This window comes from Primulina eburnea, chromosome 8 (genome assembly GCF_022965805.1).
Source record: "Primulina eburnea isolate SZY01 chromosome 8, ASM2296580v1, whole genome shotgun sequence".
In the NCBI taxonomy this organism is placed as follows: Eukaryota; Viridiplantae; Streptophyta; class Magnoliopsida; order Lamiales; family Gesneriaceae; genus Primulina; species Primulina eburnea.
Window position 1 is genome coordinate 6,345,782 of NC_133108.1, and position 18,775 is coordinate 6,364,556.

Below are 18,775 nucleotides of genomic sequence, written 5' to 3' on the forward strand. Positions count from 1 at the left end.
AATATACCTAATAACCTATTTAAATTTGAAAAATTAAGTTTTTTAATAGAAAAATTATATATTTAAATACAAGTTATAAGGGATAAAATAGGTATTTAATTAAATTTTATTAAAAAATTACCCTAATTTGACTAATATTTATTATTTGTGTCATTAATAAAATTTAATATACCAATTTTATTAATTAAAATCTAATGCATCAAAAGTTACAATTTTTTACTCTTTCGTGATTTAGAGTTTAAATTTTTAATTTTAAATTTGAAATTAAATTTATGTACGTAGATAGTAAAAGAAAAATAGAAAGAAAATTCAATTTTATAGTAATGATTGTGGTTAGGAGACTGGAGACAGAGTAAATAAGTAAATAGTAAAATTTCTAAGATTTAACCACGTATAGCAACCACGTGGCACAGGTGACGTATAAGGCACGTGGACATAGACCGCATCGGCCTGGCAGTGGAAAGGTGACATAACCTATGACGTCGAGGTGACGATATGGCGGCACGTGAGATCCGTTTTTTGTATCCCACAAATTAGTGGTGTGCTGGAACAGCTGGGTCAAGTGCGAAATGTCGATATTGGCCTTCACCTTTCTGGGGACAACGAAAGCGGAGGGGACCTGCATTGGGGTTGTTTGGATGAAGATAAAAAGAAGTAGAGGGATGAGAATCGTGGATGTGCTGTTTGATTGATACATGGATCCGACCAAGTTGCCATACCGGAGTGTTTGTAATAGATTATGCTTTTAAAGAATATTGAAAAACTCGGAAGCGAGCAGTGTTTGAAAGTCAAAATTAAAAGTCGAAAATAAAATTTTGATACGATAATCACTTTTATGAAATCAGAATCATTATATTATCATAATTTGGATAGTTTATGGAGGTGTTAAATTGATTCTCCTATGACATGTTTCACTAAAGGAAATAGCTCATATATTTTGAATGAATTTAAATAAGATAAGGAAACTATCATTGATAATATGGCAATTCATTTCATCAAAATATCAGTGGTGGAAGTTAAATTTCTAATTGCATTTGCAGATATAACGAATGAGTAAATGCGATTCACCTTTGTCTCAATTGAGTCAAGGTCCTAATTTTTTTTTGCAGGAGATGAGAAACTATGAGAACTTGATAGTAGAGAAGAAATGACGACTAAGAAAAGAATAAGTGTTAGGTTAAGCGTGCATGAGTGAAGGTAATATTAAGATGAATGACCCCCTGAGAGGTTCTCATGCGTCAAACTTCATGCGTCAAACTGCTGATGTTGTGTTGTTTGATTTGGTTAACTAAGTAGGCAGTAAAAGAGTGACACCAAAGCTTAACAGGTAATATTGTCTTTGTTGAGGACAGGACCAGTGGTAGGCAAAGATCAAGACTGACATCTAAGCTGGGATACGAGACATCACCACCAGATAAACACGCACTTCTTCGAACTCATGGGCCTAACAGCCCAACTCATTAGCACCAAGTAAGTCCACTCTGTACTGCTATAAATATAAAGAAATAAAATTGTGTCTTAGCTAACAGCTATATCTTTTTGCCTATTAGTAAGCGTTTGATCCTAACAATAAGAAAAAAGGTGAAAGTATGTTTTGTTTAGTAACCTAATTTTTTTATTAGTAACTTAGATTTAAGTTAAATCTCAAACAAATATGGTATGTATCATTATTAATAATTTAATTAAAAAATATAAATGTATCAAATTATGCGGCCAATTTTCTCTTTCAAATTTTCACCAAGGATAAGGTCTCTTATGAGATGATCTCGCGAATCTTTATATGTGAGATGTGTCAACCCTTATCAATATTCACAATAAAAAGTAATACTCTTAGCATAAATAATAATACTTTTTCATGAATGACCTGTTTAAGAGATATGTCTCACAAAATACGACTTGTGAGATCGTCTCACACAAATTTTGTCTTCACCAAATCATTTCATACAACGAGGTTTGATATTTTAGAAAATCTCATCATCCCTAGACACCCGCATGAAAATTATAAATTAGATTTAAATACAAGGTTTTTTTATTTGAAATACCTTCCATCCTCATCCTGAAGGTACCCACCAAAATGATAAAAGAACACCACACCATATTTGTTTAGCAAATATTTTGTTTTATGTCTATCCACAATGTTTAGGTAACGTCAAATTGTAGTTAACAATGAGTGACTGCGTAGCTTGATAAATTGTTTAAATTATCCATGGATAAATTGTTTATTAGGACATTTTGAAAGTCAAATTGTTAATCTTTCATATGTAGTACCCTATGTAGTACTTTGTTCAAGAACAAGAAACATGCAAATGGAGGGTTATTAAGTGCGAGATGAAATTATCTGTTATATTTAATGTTCTAAATTGTGCTACATTTTACTCAAATAAATCTGTTTGCACCAATTATTAAAAATTAAACATCATGAATGAACAAAATACAATTAATTATTGATAAAACATACAATTTATCTATTTTTTTAAAAATAAATCGATGTTCAAAGTACGATAAATAATTAAAATAATATATTGATGATTTATAATTAAAAATAGATTAATCGAATATTTTATCAATGATTAATTGTATTTTATTAATCGGTGATATTTAATGGGTTTAATTTTTAATAATTTATTCGAACAGAGTTCGTTTAAGAAAAATATGGAAGGATTTGGAGTGATTTTGTCTCATTAATTAGCGTTGATACCCAAACTTTATCGAGTTTGGGAATAATAGGCCATGTGTGCTGATGTACTTGGAAATGCCTATGAAAGCTGATAATGCCTTGTGCACATTCCATGGCATATTCCGCCTATGCCTTATCCATTTTGTCTTATCCTTTTTCTGTAATTAAAAAAACTATTTAAGATCCATTTTACATTTTTATCACTTAATCCAATACTGTCAACTCAAATTTAATTTGACGGATAATTTATTTCACTGTCTCTATGTTTCTGACCTTACTAGACACGTTTACTTTAAGTATTTATTTAAAAACTTCTCAAATAACTTGACTAGATTATTGAAAAAGATTCATGTATTCGTCTCTCAGATAAAAATTCGTCCTCACATTGCTCGAAACAATTGGGCTCGGGCTACATAACGTGGTTTCTGCATGGATTACCTTATCTGGCCTTGGACAAGATTCTGTTACATTTTATGAATAGTTTCGAAGTTGGGCTTTAACAAGACACGGACAATTTGTTTTTACTCAAGCACTGAATCAGCAGCGATCAAGTTCAAATAACCAACATCATGAATATAAATGTTTCAATATCGTAATATGACTACTGACATCAATAGTGATGAAATCATGAGTGCTTAAAAACAGTAGACCTCGAAATGTAGCATAGTCCAAACCAATATATATGACTACTGAAAACCAATAGATGCCGCATCCAGTAGAGCCCGAATCAGCAGAAGATAGGGAAAGTGGCCAAAAGCGCGAATATGATCGTTACAATGTCAGAAACAGTACATGAACTTTATAAACAATCATATTCTTGTATCTAACGTTTATATGATTGTTGGATGCCGTAAATATAACTTGAGATCAAATACAAGAGTTGGAAGGTGATTCAAAGTATGGTCAACTTACATAAATAAATTAGGTAGAATGAGAGCAAAGCTAAGTGTGATCATACAAGTGAAATATATATACACTGTAAATGATTAAATTATCGCACACAATCACTCACACATATACAAAAGAATTGAGCTATAATATTTAGATGAGTCTGTTTTCACTGAAAGACATTAAATATTGTGTCTGTAGTCTTGACATAAAAAAATGTTAAATATTACGCAAATTGTGGGATTATGACCTATAATCGAGTATGCTAAGAGTCTCATTTAATCAACAGATGAGTGCTAAATTAAAATTATTTTGTACAAGAGTTATATAAATAAATATCTTCTAGTAACACCCTCTTAGGTGGAATAAAAGATGACATATAAACTAACATGTGTTTTTATAGATTTAGTACCATGAGTAATGAGTTACTATATGATTTTAACTCAATATGGACTGCACGCACAACTACACATCGTCACATCCTATTCGGATCATAATTATCAACCAAATTAAATTAAATTAAGAAAAGACAACAATCGACGTTTTAGATTTAAATATAGACAAATAAAAAAAATCCAAAAATTAGTTACAATCCAATACAATTGATTGACCGATCCCTTTTCTACAAATGTAATATCGGGATTAATCTTTCTCCCATAAAACTTAACCCTACGATTAAAGAATAAACGAACAGTAAATATAGAAAACCTTGCCGTATATAAATAACTGATCTCCATGCTGTACACGTACTTACGTTTCTAAGCTATATATCTACTGATTAAAAGAATCCAAAATTATGGATGATGTATCAAAAAAATCAAAACAAAAAACCCCGTAACACTAGTGGCCAACGCCGGGGCTAGGAACCGAGCGTAGGATCCGATCTATGGCGGCGAGGTGGCGGGCAATGAGCTTTTCGTCGATGGTCGTGGCGTGGCCTTTCTTGCTAGGCGTAGAGTCCGGCACGGTGCCTTTAGGAAGCGACGTCAAGTAGAGCCTAGCATCTGCGGTTGGGAGTTTACTATGTTCCACGTCCATGAACAACATTCTTCCATTCATGGATGATACCGAAGTGAAAAAAATAATGAAGAAAATGGAGAATACTAGAGATTTTCGAGCCATTTAAGGTTTGGAGAACAAGGGGTGGATGGGTGGTCGATTTTGGTGGGTGAAGGGGGAATTAATGGGGAGTGATTTTTGTAGCGTGGACGTTTTACATATGCACAGTTGTGAGTGGGAAAAGAAATGCAAGAAATTATTGCAAGAAATTATTGGGAATCTGGAACGCGTCACGGCTAGAGAGAGTTCTTGGGGTGCAAGTTTGTTTGGGCCAAGTCAAGTTTGAAGGTTTCTGAAAGGAATAATTTTCAAAATCGATATTCAAAATAAAATTTCAGAGCTGGATTGATGATTAAACGTGAAATAAGGACAATAGCTTCTATTTAACTTATTTGTGATATATATATATATATATATATATATATATATATATATATATATATATATATATATATATATTTATCATTATATTGTTGGCGAGCTTATTGGTCCAATGACTTAATCTTCTCCCACAAGTCCAGGGTTCAAACACATAGAAGCAACAAAAACCCTTTGTAATGATCCAAAGCACATAAAAAAATAGTGAGTGCGGGTTTCCAAGAAAAGAAAAACACGAATGACTTGTTGTCAAAATAAAAAAAATTGTATACATCACATAAAAAAAATTCAGTAAATCAATAGGAGTAGGCCTCTTGTGAAACTGTCTCACGAATCTTTATATGTAAGACGGGTCAATCTTACCGATATTCACAATAAAAAGTAATACTCTTAGCATAAAAAGTAATACTTATTCATGGATGTCCCAAATAAGATATCCGTCTCACAAATTACGACCCGTAAAATCATCTCACACGAGTTTTTGCCAATCAATAGATATGATATTTTTAGGAAAAATTATATTTTTTGTAGTGCAACTTATTTTGGTATTTTAATTGGTCAATTTACAACCGTAATAGACAAATTTGAACTTTTTCGATTTTAGTCATTTTTCATCGGAGGCTTACCGCTTATATGTCATCTAAAAATTTTGGCATGACTATTGATATTGGTGATATGGCAGATCTCATGTCATAACTACGGGAAAAAAAGAATATATATTGAAAAAATATAAATTAGTGAAGTAAGATTCTGAATTAATCAATAACATAACCAAAATTTTACAATTTAAAATATAAATTTTTATTTTGCAAATGAAAATGATATATATTTTTAATAAGGGGAAGTTATTGAAATATCCCCAATCAAAAAATTTTCTTTGGCTTCACTCCCTACCCACAAAATTGTGGTACTATGTCATACAAAATGTGGTACACTTCATGTGGAAATGTGGTACACTTCATGTGGAAATGTGGTACTAAAAAAGTACCTAGGGACTGAACAAAAAAAAAAATGACGACTGGGACTGAACCCAAATTTTCCGTTTTAATAAATGTGTATTAATCGAATGAATCTGACACGAAGATTCGATCACTCAAAGTCGAGGTGATGGGAAGGGGGTGGAAAGTAGGAGTTTGAGCGCCGCGTGGAAGTTGAATTAGGCGGGGTATGAGCTAAGCCGTCGGCTAAATTTCTTAGTAATTTCGTGCTCGTCAATTCAACGCATTAATAAATAATAAACAAGAATTATTGTGAGACGATTTTGCAGATTAATTTTATCAGATATTTCTATTATATGGATCACTCATTAAAAAATATTTTAACTTTGTAAAAAATATTAATTTTTTCGTCAAAAATATTATTTATTATTGTAAGTATGAGTTTAGTCGACACGTCTCATGAATATTTTAAATATGAACATAGTTGACGTACCTCACGTACAAATATATATCATATTGTTTCACAGAATTCCTCTTATAAATAATGGGGGACCCTGATCTTTTGTTAAGCCATGAGAACGATAATTAGTATGTTTTGGCATCATATAATTAAATCCCACGTACATTAATTATTTCAAACTTATTAATATACGAACGCATAAAATTCAATTAAATTGATAAAATCCATTTAGATCACATATTTTTTGGTGTCTTTGCCGTTATTTTTATTTCTTAAAATATATATCTCAATCTATAGTATATCAACATCAACATTTGTACGATGGATTAATTACAAAGCAAAAACTTGTGTGAAGACGATCTTACGAGTCATATTTTGTGAGACAAATATCTTATTTGGGTCATCCATGAAAAAATATTATTTTTTATGATAAGAATATTATTTTTTAATGTAAATATCGATAGGGTTGATCCGTCTCACAGATAAAAATTCGTGAGCCCGTCTCATAAAAGAACTACTATACTTACAATATGTCCTAAATTTATCAATGCCATCTTTGATATTTCTAATTTCTTCATCAATATATTTGATGCATTTTTACATTTTAAAATTCTCCTTTATCTGATAAGCATAAAATATTATTATAATATAGTTCAATTAAAGTTTCGATATATATATATATATATATATATATATATATATATATATATATATATATATATATATATATATAATATAAACGTTGTACGTACGGGGAAGAATTTTATAATATAAGTTGCTTCATTAGTAAGCGTTTCAACGGCAACAAACATAACGCTCACGTTTTGTTAGATTTTGTTTACATTTAATTAGAGTCGATCTTAAAGTTTTTGAAAAAGGTGTAAGTTATTCATTTTAAAAATGCGTAAAACTCTATGAGACTGTTTTACTATCAATTTTATGATACAGATCTCCAACTCGATTCAATTTGTTTTTTACTTTAAATAATGAATCAGGTTAACATGTCTCATAAAAAATTATATATGAGAGTATATTATAAGATATTTATTCTTAAATTATTATTTGAATTTAAATATTGAAAGCTTACAAGATATTTAATAAAATAATGTCTTAAATTATTATTTGAATTTAAATATTGAAAGCTTACAAGATATTTAATAAAATAATGACCCAAAATAAAATAGAACTTTTTTTAGAGAAAAATATATTATCCTATGATTTTTACGGTTGGCTTGAACTTTTGAGCACAAATTCCAACGAAAGGGTCCTACGAAATGTCAACAAAATCGTTAATTTTTAGATTTCCAAGATCCTTTTTTCAAAGGGAGATCTATTATTTTCTAGTCACGCGATTTAATTTAATTTTTCAAGTTTTCATAACCATGTGCGCTTGTCTAGGGTAGCTGTAGAATTCATCCGCATGATATCTTTACACACACACATATATTTATATATAATAATATAACTAATTTTTTTCTTTCACGTGTAGTATGTGATATAATTAATTTTATTTATATTAAGATTATAATTATAAAAATTCATGAAAAATCATATTTTAATTTAGATAGTTGTATATTATAATTTGAGTTGATTATATTTAAATGACATTTATATAATTAATTTAAAATTAATAGGAACCAAACTTCAATTTTGAAATTATGAATAAAAAAACAAAAGGAAAAAAGACCATGACACCGTTGAATTTGAATAATCGAATGTATATTTTTAAGTTATAAAAGACAAATTAAACCTCGCAAAAAATTGAATAAAAAATTCAATTAGCATTAGTAGATTTGGCAATCATATCCAACAAGCCCACACGTAGCTAGTCTATTATCGACTGTGAAATGTTCAGCTGAAGTCGCATTGAAATTTCCGTGGGGTGTCACGCCCCGAGTTCGGGCATGCGGCTGCATGACTGAACAATATGGACCTCTATAGCAACTATTTCGTATTCGTCCTCGCTTTACGAAAATGATTAACTCAAGTTGCTATAGAAGTCCATTGTAAACCATTATAAACTCATTTTAAATCTTTGATTTTTTCGATGTGGGACAAGAGTATCACAATCACCCCTCCTTCAGAACGCGACGTCCTCGTCGTGGCCTGACCCCTCGATCCACCAGCACCGAGAATCTAGAGGCGGCTCCTACAAGTTCAAGAGGTGGCTCCCGTCATGTAGCACTTTGCCCCGCAGGTTCAAGAGGTGGCTCTCATGCACGTAGCACTTTGCCCCGCATAGCACTGATTTTCCGGTGTTCCATGCCGGTGATCGGCTCTGATACCACTTAAATGTCACGCCCCGAAACTCGGGGTTGACACCGACGTCGTTTAACAATCACACAATTGAAAACAACCAGCTTGTAGCATAGTATAAACCGAAAATCCAATTTATTAATCATAATTTCGCAAAATTCGAACATTGTCTTTACAACGGAAAATAAATAAATGCGGAAACGTCTTACGATTAAAAATACGAAAATTATAAATCCGAATACTACAATTCTCGAAATTATCACCAGCCCCAGAATTGATCCGAATCTTCTTCATCAACCTGCTCTTCGGATTTATCTGGGGAGGGGAGTAAGAGGTGAGTATTTTGAGAAATACTAATCAAGTGGGGGCCGTTCGAGTACACGACAACATGCATATAAAATTTCGAAATACATACACACACCATGCATATTTTGACTCATACCACATTCGTATCATTGACCTGACACTGAGATTCCTCTACTTTCAATGGTTTATTGAATTCAGTCTCTAATTTTTATTCCTCTAAGGGAGCGAGGCCGAATCGGTTATATCCCAACCGTACGAGGGTCATATCATAGTTGGGATTCCCTCTCATATCAATTTGAATCCTCACAGTGTCGACATAAAATCCATGCAGAAATCATAACCAGAAGGGGTAGAAGAAGAATTGTACTCGATCGAAATTTTAAAAAACGAAAATGCATACACCGAAATTACACATTTAAAACAAGTCCACTGACCTTAAATTCTTGAGGAGAAAAAAAGTGAAAACCTCGGGATTCTTGCACTGGAATTTCGAAAATTCCTCTTCGGCGACTGAACCGCGGCAGCGCTTCGCGGCTCTCGAAAATCCTAAGAAAACTAGGGGAGAAACTCGAAAAATTGGAGTAGAAAATGGTGTGAATTTTCGAGTTATAGACCCTCCTATTTATAGGGGTTGACTGCTATCTCGATCGAGTTTATCCGCGCGTTTGAATTGAATCAAATCTTCATCTAGAATCGTGATCTAAATCTAAATATTTATCCCTGATCCTGGATGATAAATTTCGAAATTTTGATATCTTCCCTTGCATAATTTCGAAATTATGCCTTGTCCAGCCTGCAACATTTCGACTTTTGTGTCTAATTCTCAATATTCGGTAGACTTTTTATTTCCCAATATAATAAAATTATTTTTCTTAATTCCCGAAAATTTACCTACCTAAATTCGAAACTTAGTGGTACTTTTCCAAAAATAAGAGTTTGATATTTTTCTTAAAATTCTGATAGTTAAACTTTTAAATTTTTCTCAAGCTTGTATTTTATATTGTGTAGACTTTTCTTTATATCTCCTAAATTTCGAAAATCCACAATAAATCTTCCAATATTTTCGAAAATCCTATGATATATTCTTCAAGATTTCGAGATCCAAGATTGAGTTATTTTCTTGCTTAAATCTTTATCCAGGTATATCAAATCTTAGATATATATCCGGGATAATTCTGCATATCTCAAATTCCGAAAAATATACACGATATTATGTAAATTCTTGAGTTCCAAATAATGCTCAAGATAAAATTATCCATTCCATTTCCGAAAATCTTGCAAATCTTGATACAAAATATTATCATGATGAAATCTAAAATTCTAGATTTTACAGGAGTGCGTAACAAGCCAAATCACATGTGATCAACCTGGTTTTTTTTTACACATTAATCATTGCCGTGTTAAATTTATGCGTGTATCGATGATATATAATTTTGATATATTTCGTCACATCTTGTGGGGACCCGGACGCCTATCTTTCTTCTTGATCATCTTTGGGATTTAATTATCAATTAAGATAAACAGGGTCTAAAAATTTTCTTTTTACAATAAAGTGCGGAAGATAATGACATCTACATAATATACATATCTGTATAAACTACAATTCAGTATAAAGATACAACAATCTTTTAATTAATCTAAGGTTCAACTACTACAGTTCACGTAATAAAACCAAATCTATCCAAGTCCGGAATCACCACGCTAAACTCGTCTTCTCTCATCATCTTCTCGACCCCGATTTTGCCCCACCTGTTGTCATGCACACATACAAAACAAGACAACAGCCGGATAACTCCGGTGAGAATAAATCCCAGTATAAAACATGGTAAGCATGTATAGAAACAATCTAAATCATAAAACATGCTATTATGATCATATTCCGAAGTATTAGATTTCATAATCCATGAAATCAAATCAAAATAAGCATGCAACTCAATTCAGATAAACATGCAGTTTAAATCAAATCATATAAACATGCTATCATAACTGAAAGCAATAAACATGGGTTTCATAGTCTATGAAACCTCATCTATAAACGCATGCAGTTCTAGTCAAATCATGTCTAGACTCGACTCAACTATAACTCTAGGGATCCTGTTGTGAATAAGACGATCTATCACCTACTCTCCAATCGGGGTGACGGTACGTCTTATTCCTAGACTTCGGTCTGATCTATATCCACATCTACAATAGGAGACTGATCTTCCCCTACGCTGTCATATCACCGAACGTCTAGAAGTCTGACTGTTCTGCCCAGACTTTCCTATCTTATATGCAATGAATATCGATCTATAAACAAAGCATACTCATTTCAAAGGATATGAATATACATCTATAAACACGTCATAATCATATCATAAAATAAACACCAATAATTCTAGTATGTGATTTTATTGGGAAACTCAAATGAGATCTCAATTGAGTTATGCCTTCCCATATATCACATGAATTATACCTTTGTCGTTCCGGTCTGACGAAGATGATGATCTGTATTCAACTCTGTCCATATCAATCTGAAATGACAATATCGAATACGCTGTATCAGTGAATAACTCGATACACAATCTGTTCTGATCAATACTCAATTCAGTATACAATTTGATCAATGTCTGAACAAGATACAATTCAATTCATGTCATCAATATCACAATATAATTGAAATCATATCTGAATCTGATCAATCTAAATCAACTGATGTTTCGATGGCATAACAATACAATCTGAATAACTCCGTCAGTTCTGAACATCACAAATATAATACTGGAACTCATAATCTGTGTCAATACAATTCATACTCTGAATACTAACACAATTCTGATATCAAAATATCAATCAATATCTTTCACAATTCATAACAATTGCATAACCAGTCTATTCTGAAATTTGACTTCAATTATACAATATCTACGGTAGTAGAAACGCCATATCTGAATCACATGCAATTCTAGCAACATCATATTTCCAAAACATCTCAAAACGTAACAAAACTTACGTCCTTGTGTACCTCTTAGCACGAGGAGCACGATACTGCTTCCGGATTCGAATTATGATAGACGGATTCTTCGTAAATCAAATTCTAAAAGGCGTAAGGAAATTCTCCTCAAGATCTCGACCTTCTTCTGAGTTTTCTGAGGAATAAAACGTGTCATCCACTTATATATATATACTGCATGCAAATCTGGAAACGTGGCATCACTTTTCAAGCAACACGCATGACGCGGGTGCGGTCATGACATGCACCGCGGGTGTGCTCATGCTTCGACATTATCTTTCATTTTCTGAAATTCACCACCGCGGGTGCGGTACATCTTAGACAATTCTGTTATACAATTCTGTTATACAATTCTGAAACATTCTGATATCATAAACTAATCAATCTCATACAAAACACCAATCATATATCTGTTATTCTGATCGCTGCTCCATTCTGATTATCAATCCAGCTCTGAACATTCTGATCGCATTTCTGAATAGCTGTACCTATCGAAACAATTCTGATACAATTGAACTGTATATATTCTCAACGGTTCACAACAATCTGTATCATATACGAATTCAAAACAACAGTAATATCAAATCAGATATAAAATATCAATATCCTATACAGATCTAGTGAGTTCAAAGAACTCATAAAACAAGAATTTCTGATAAATATCTTCATGTCATTCTGATCAACTGGTATATCTCATCTGCCAATACAATATTCTCTCCAAACAATATAAGATGTCTCCAATACTGATTTATAATAATAACAATACTCAGCAGATATAAAGTAACAGTCGAATAAAATAATCTGCCAAATCAGACAAAATATATCTCTGACAATTCTGACATTTCTGAAATCTCTGGTCTTTCTAATATCGGTATTTATCGGTCACTGATTACAATCTCAACTGTAACAAAATCAGTCTGTTTACTAACTTCAGATATCGCATATTCTGAATACAATCTGTATCAAACAAGATTCTTATCTGAACAATTTCTGTATACAATCATCACAGTTCTCAGAATATTCAATACAATCTTCAGATATTCTATTCCATCAATCAGATGCTGCAATTATATCAAATCTCATAGAGACAATGAGCATAAAATCATCAGAACATCCCTGAAGATATTGAACATGCCCAAGAGTATCACTAAATCAGATGTACTCCTGGTCGGTACTCTTCTACTGATTTTTTTTTTAATTCTTTTAATTCATTATGTATCATTCTGTACACTCAATATCATTCTGTACTGAATTCTAGAATAACCATCCGTATCTACTCTGGATTCAATTCTGAAATCTATCTTTCTGATTTAAAGCAATTCTAAAATCTTATCTAGCAATATCAGCCAACTCATACATTACTGGCAAATCTGCCAATGCTAGGCTCGATTTCAGTGGATCTACTGGATACATAAGGATGCAATCTGCTCCTTTCTGTATTAATCGAGTCATATACATCAGTATCAAAGGAATTCTATATCTAGAATCCTTATCGTGGTATCTTCACTGATCAGTCATCTCTGGTCTGACTCTTACCATTTCTGGAAAAATTCTACAATATGTCTGTACTTGTTCAGCATACACATATCAATAATGCGTTTAAATCAGAAAACGCAAGTACATCATAATCTATCTCTATCTCATTCTCATCTTACTGTAGTATACAATATATATAGAAATCTCTAATATCAATCTTTCTTTCCCCAAAAGGTACAAAGATTAATACTACAGTATAAACAGACCCAACAGATAATGCATATCTCCATGCAACTCATTCAAAATAATCGTAGGGAATGCATTAGTATATATCAATACATATGCAATCTAATCATAAAGAATAGTACCTGTTGTGAATTTTGGGTCTGTTTCTCAATTAAACGTTGTTCCCTAAGATCTTCGGGACCGTCTCTGGGGACAAACTTTAGCAAAATGCCCCAGCTTTTTACAGATATTGCATCTACCAAGCACTCATTGGCATTGTTCTGAAGAATGTCTCCCTCCGCAAGTCATACAATAGACTTCAGCATGGCTTGGGCTGGAACCACTTGAACTAGAGGAACCACTTCCCAACTTCTTGAATGGCTTCTTACGAGTTTTCAACAGATCTTGCTTCCCACTCGTACTGCCACGCTCATATCGAAGAAGAGATTGCTGTGTCTGGGGTTGCTTCACACACAGCCGTGTCAATTGTCTAATCAGACTTGCCTCAGCTCTCTTCGCTCTACTCAAGATATCCGCAAAATGGAAAGGTCGCTGCAGATTCATAAATGCAACTACCTCCGAGTTCAACCCTCTGATGAACTGATTCACTACAGCTTCATCATTTCCAGCTAAATGAGGAGCAAAACGCATTAGAGTAGAGAATCTAGCAATATATTCATCAATATTCAACTGCCCTTGACTCAAATTCTCAAATTCTGTCCTTTTGTCCTCTCGGTATGAAACTGAGAAAAATCTTTGATAAAATTCAGTATTGAAGACTTCCCAAGTGATCACAGTACCACGTTGTGCTAATACTCCTTTGATTGTAATCCACCAATTTCTGGCAGCCTCTCGTAGCTGATGAAATACCAATTTAACTCTCTGTTCATCTGTACAATCCAATAGGTCAAATAGTATTTCTATGTCATCAACCCAGTTCTGACAATCTTCAGATGTCTCGATGCCACTCAGAATCGGCGGCTGTAATAACTGAAGTTCTGCCAACTTTGCTTCCATCCGAGTTTCTGATGCATCTACCTGTTCAGCTGAAGTACTGCCATTTTCTGGAATTCTCCGAGGCGGTATATCTGAATATCAAACCGGTTAGTACACAGTCCATACAATCTGTCTCAGCCCTCCTCTGATCATATACCTTAGATCGAGACTCAGTTCTGATTCAGGCTTAACAATTACATGCTGTAATCAACTCAGATACAAACAACATGTAATAGGAAAAACAGTAAATCATGCTAGCACATATCATGCAAGTCAACATTGACATAAATCTCATGCTAGCAATCACATGCAAGGAAGACAGTTCAATCTACCCCGCTCATTCTTTACTATCTCAGTCTAAAAGATCTTTCAACTCTGACTATCTCAATCTAAAGGATCTATCGCTCTGATACCACCTGTTGTGGGGACCCGGACGCCTATCTTTCTTCTTGATCATCTTTGGGATTTAATTATCAATTAAGATAAACAGGGTCTAAAAATTTTCTTTTTACAATAAAGTGCGGAGGGTAATGGCATCTACATAATATACATATCTGTATAAACTACAATTCAGTAAAAAGATACAACAATCTTTTAACTAATCTAAGGTTCAACTACTACAGTTCACGTAATAAAACCAAATCTATCCAAGTCCGGAATCACCACGCTAAACTCGTCTTCTCTCATCATCTTCTCGACCCCGATTTTGCCCCACCTGTTGTCATGCACACATACAAAACAAGACAACAGCCGGATAACTCCGGTGAGAATAAATCCCAGTATAAAACATGATAAGCATGTATATAAACAATCTAAATCATAAAACATGCTATTATGATCATATTCAGAAGTATTAGATTTCATAATCCATGAAATCAAATCAAAATAAGCATGCAACTCAATTCAGATAAACATGCAGTTTAAATCAAATCATATAAACATGCTATCATAACTGAAAGCAATAAACATGGGTTTCATAGTCTATGAAACCTCATCTATAAACGCATGCAGTTCTAGTCAAATCATGTCTAGACTCGACTCAACTATAACTTTAGGGATCCCGTTGTGAATAAGACGATCTATCACCTACTCTCCAATCGGGGTGACGGTACGTCTTATTCCTAGACTTCGGTCTGATCTATATCCACATCTACAATAGGAGACTGATCTTCCCCTACGCTGTGATACCACCGAACGTCTAGAAGTCTGACTGTTCTGCCCAGACTTTCCTATCTTATATGCAATGAATATCGATCTATAAACAAAGCATACTCATTTCAAAGGATATGAATATACATCTATAAACACGTCATAATCATATCATAAAATAAACACCAATAATTCTAGTATGTGATTTTATTGGGAAACTCAAATGGGATCTCAATTGAGTTATGCCTTCCCATATATCACATGAATTGTACCTTTGTCGTTCCGGTCTGACGAAGACGATGATCTGTATTCAACTCTGTCCATATCAATCTGAAATGACAATATCGAATACGCTGTATTAGTGAATAACTCGATACACAATCTGTTCTGATCAATACTCAATTCAGTATACAATCTGATCAATGTCTGAACAAGATACTATTCAATTCATGTCATCAATATCACAATATAATTGAAATCATATCTGAATCTGATCAATCTAAATCAACTGATGTTTCGATGGCATAACAATACAATCTGAATAACCCCGTCAGTTCTGAACATCACAAATATAATACTGGAACTCATAATCTGTGTCAATACAATTCATACTCTGAATACTAACACAATTCTGATAACAAAATATCAATCAATATCTTTCACAATTCATAACAATTGCATAACCAGTCTATTCTGAAATCTGACTTCAATTATACAATATCTACGGTAGTAGAAACGCCATATCTGAATCACATGCAATTCTAGCAACATCATATTTCCAAAACATCTCAAAACGTAACAAAACTTACGTCCTTGTGTAGCTCTTAGCACGAGGAGCACGATACTGCTTTCGGATTCGAATTATGATAGACGGATTCTTCGTAAATCAAATTCTAAAAGGCGTAAGGAAATTCTCCTCAAGATCTCGACCTTCTTCTGAGTTTTCTGAGGAATAAAACGTGTCATCCACTTATATATATATACTGCATGCAAATCTGGAAACGTGGCATCACTTTTCAAGCAACACACATGACGCGGGTGCGGTCATGACATGCACCGCGGGTGTGCTCATGCTTCGACATTATCTTTCATTTTCTGAAATTCACCACCGCGGGTGCGGTACATCTTAGACCGCGGATGCGGTACCACCACCGCGTGTGCGGTCTTGTTCTTACCGCGGGTGCGGTGTCGCCTCGAATAAAATTTGCCAACTTTCTGTCCATGCACCGCGGGTGCGGTCTTGGCTGCACCGCGGGTGCAGTGTGGCTTCTGCCTTTCTTGCAAAAATCCACAATTGCATGACCGCGGGTGCACTCCTGCTCTGGGCGCGGGTGCGGTCTTGCAAACCCTATTTTCTCATATCTTTTCTTCCCTCATTACATGTCATGCATTCTCATATCTTCCGAGTCTCTAGTTAATGACGATTAATAATCTTGGTTTATCAATTCCATAATTCTTGGGTCTTACACATCTAATAAGCAAGTGTCATTTCATTGTTGAGTACAGAAGTTGATACGATTGATAGACAACATAATAAAACTATACACATATATATGTATATCTAACGTCAAATGAAAATATAATCGTAGTTTACAAATTCGGGCAAATAAATTAACAGAGACACACGCACAGCTCAACTTTTGTCAACTTCAGAACCAACAAAGACCAAAAACACAAATGGGTTAATTATTAATAATCAATTAAATGCAATTTTTGTTTGTTTTTCTTAACCTTATCTTCTGCACACGTAATCGTCCCCTGTCCTGATGTGATTTTTTTTTATATATATTAAAAAAATTACAACAAACAAAGAAAAACCTTTCAATTTGCTGGTTGTATTGTACATATATATTTTTGGAAAACTGCCAATTGAGCTGATTCGATATGTTTGGATGTGTTGGGTATCTATCCATATGTTTGATTGAAACACAATTAGCAAAATATATTTAAATCGATCAATATATAAACACTAACAAGACACGTAATTCCAACTAATTAATTTCTGCACTCCTTATATTATAAATTTCTTTAGATTGATTAAATGAAAAACAAATATATCTACATTTAAAAAAAAAATATAATCGGTGATACAAAAATTTTACGACGAGTTCGGTCTGGAGAGCAGGTCTTCGATTTCCACAGTTGAACGGGTCAGGTCGGAATCCAGGGTTCTGCACTGATGAAAATAGGGTTAGGGGCATGCCAGAGTTTTTTCCGACGTGATCTCTCCGATGCTTAAATCAGTCCGGAGAGCAAATTTAAGGGTGAAATGTGATAGTGCCAGATGGATGAGAGAATGTAAATGAATAAAACTATAGCACCATGCATAATATTAAATACATGAGGGTTTAGTTACCTTGCTGGCCTAGGACTCCTGCTGAAATAGAGTCCTACCTTGGCTAGGAGACTTCAAACACTAATACTCCATCCCCACGGCTGCTAGGATTTTTGCCTTATCTTGGTTAGATTTATTCGAATCCCGGATTTATCGAGACTTTTGTATATCTTCATATCTTTAGTTGCGTCGGGGCTCACGGTACCCACCTTTTTGATGGGCTCGGGATTTCCAGCCCTTTCATGAGCTTGGACTCCTGATAGTGGGCTCGGAATTATGAGCTCGGATCCGCTTAAGTATACCAAATTTAGGGACATCATAATATATATTATTTAAGGTTCAGTGAAGACTGAATTTTCCCATTAAGAAGTAGTCTCATGCGTTAGAAGATACTATCATTACGTGACGTTTCACTACTATTAATTATTTATGTCTTCTTGGTTATTGGCCATTGAGCTAGCAACTAATAATGGACGATTAACTACTCAATTATCTGATCACAAAATAATTCAAATGTTGCAAAAGTTGTTGCTTACTATATATGATTAATAACAAAAAATATTTATAATAAAATTGCATGCATCTATAAAATCCATAAAGCTCTTGCATTCTGGATCAAATGATCTGAGTGTATTTGATT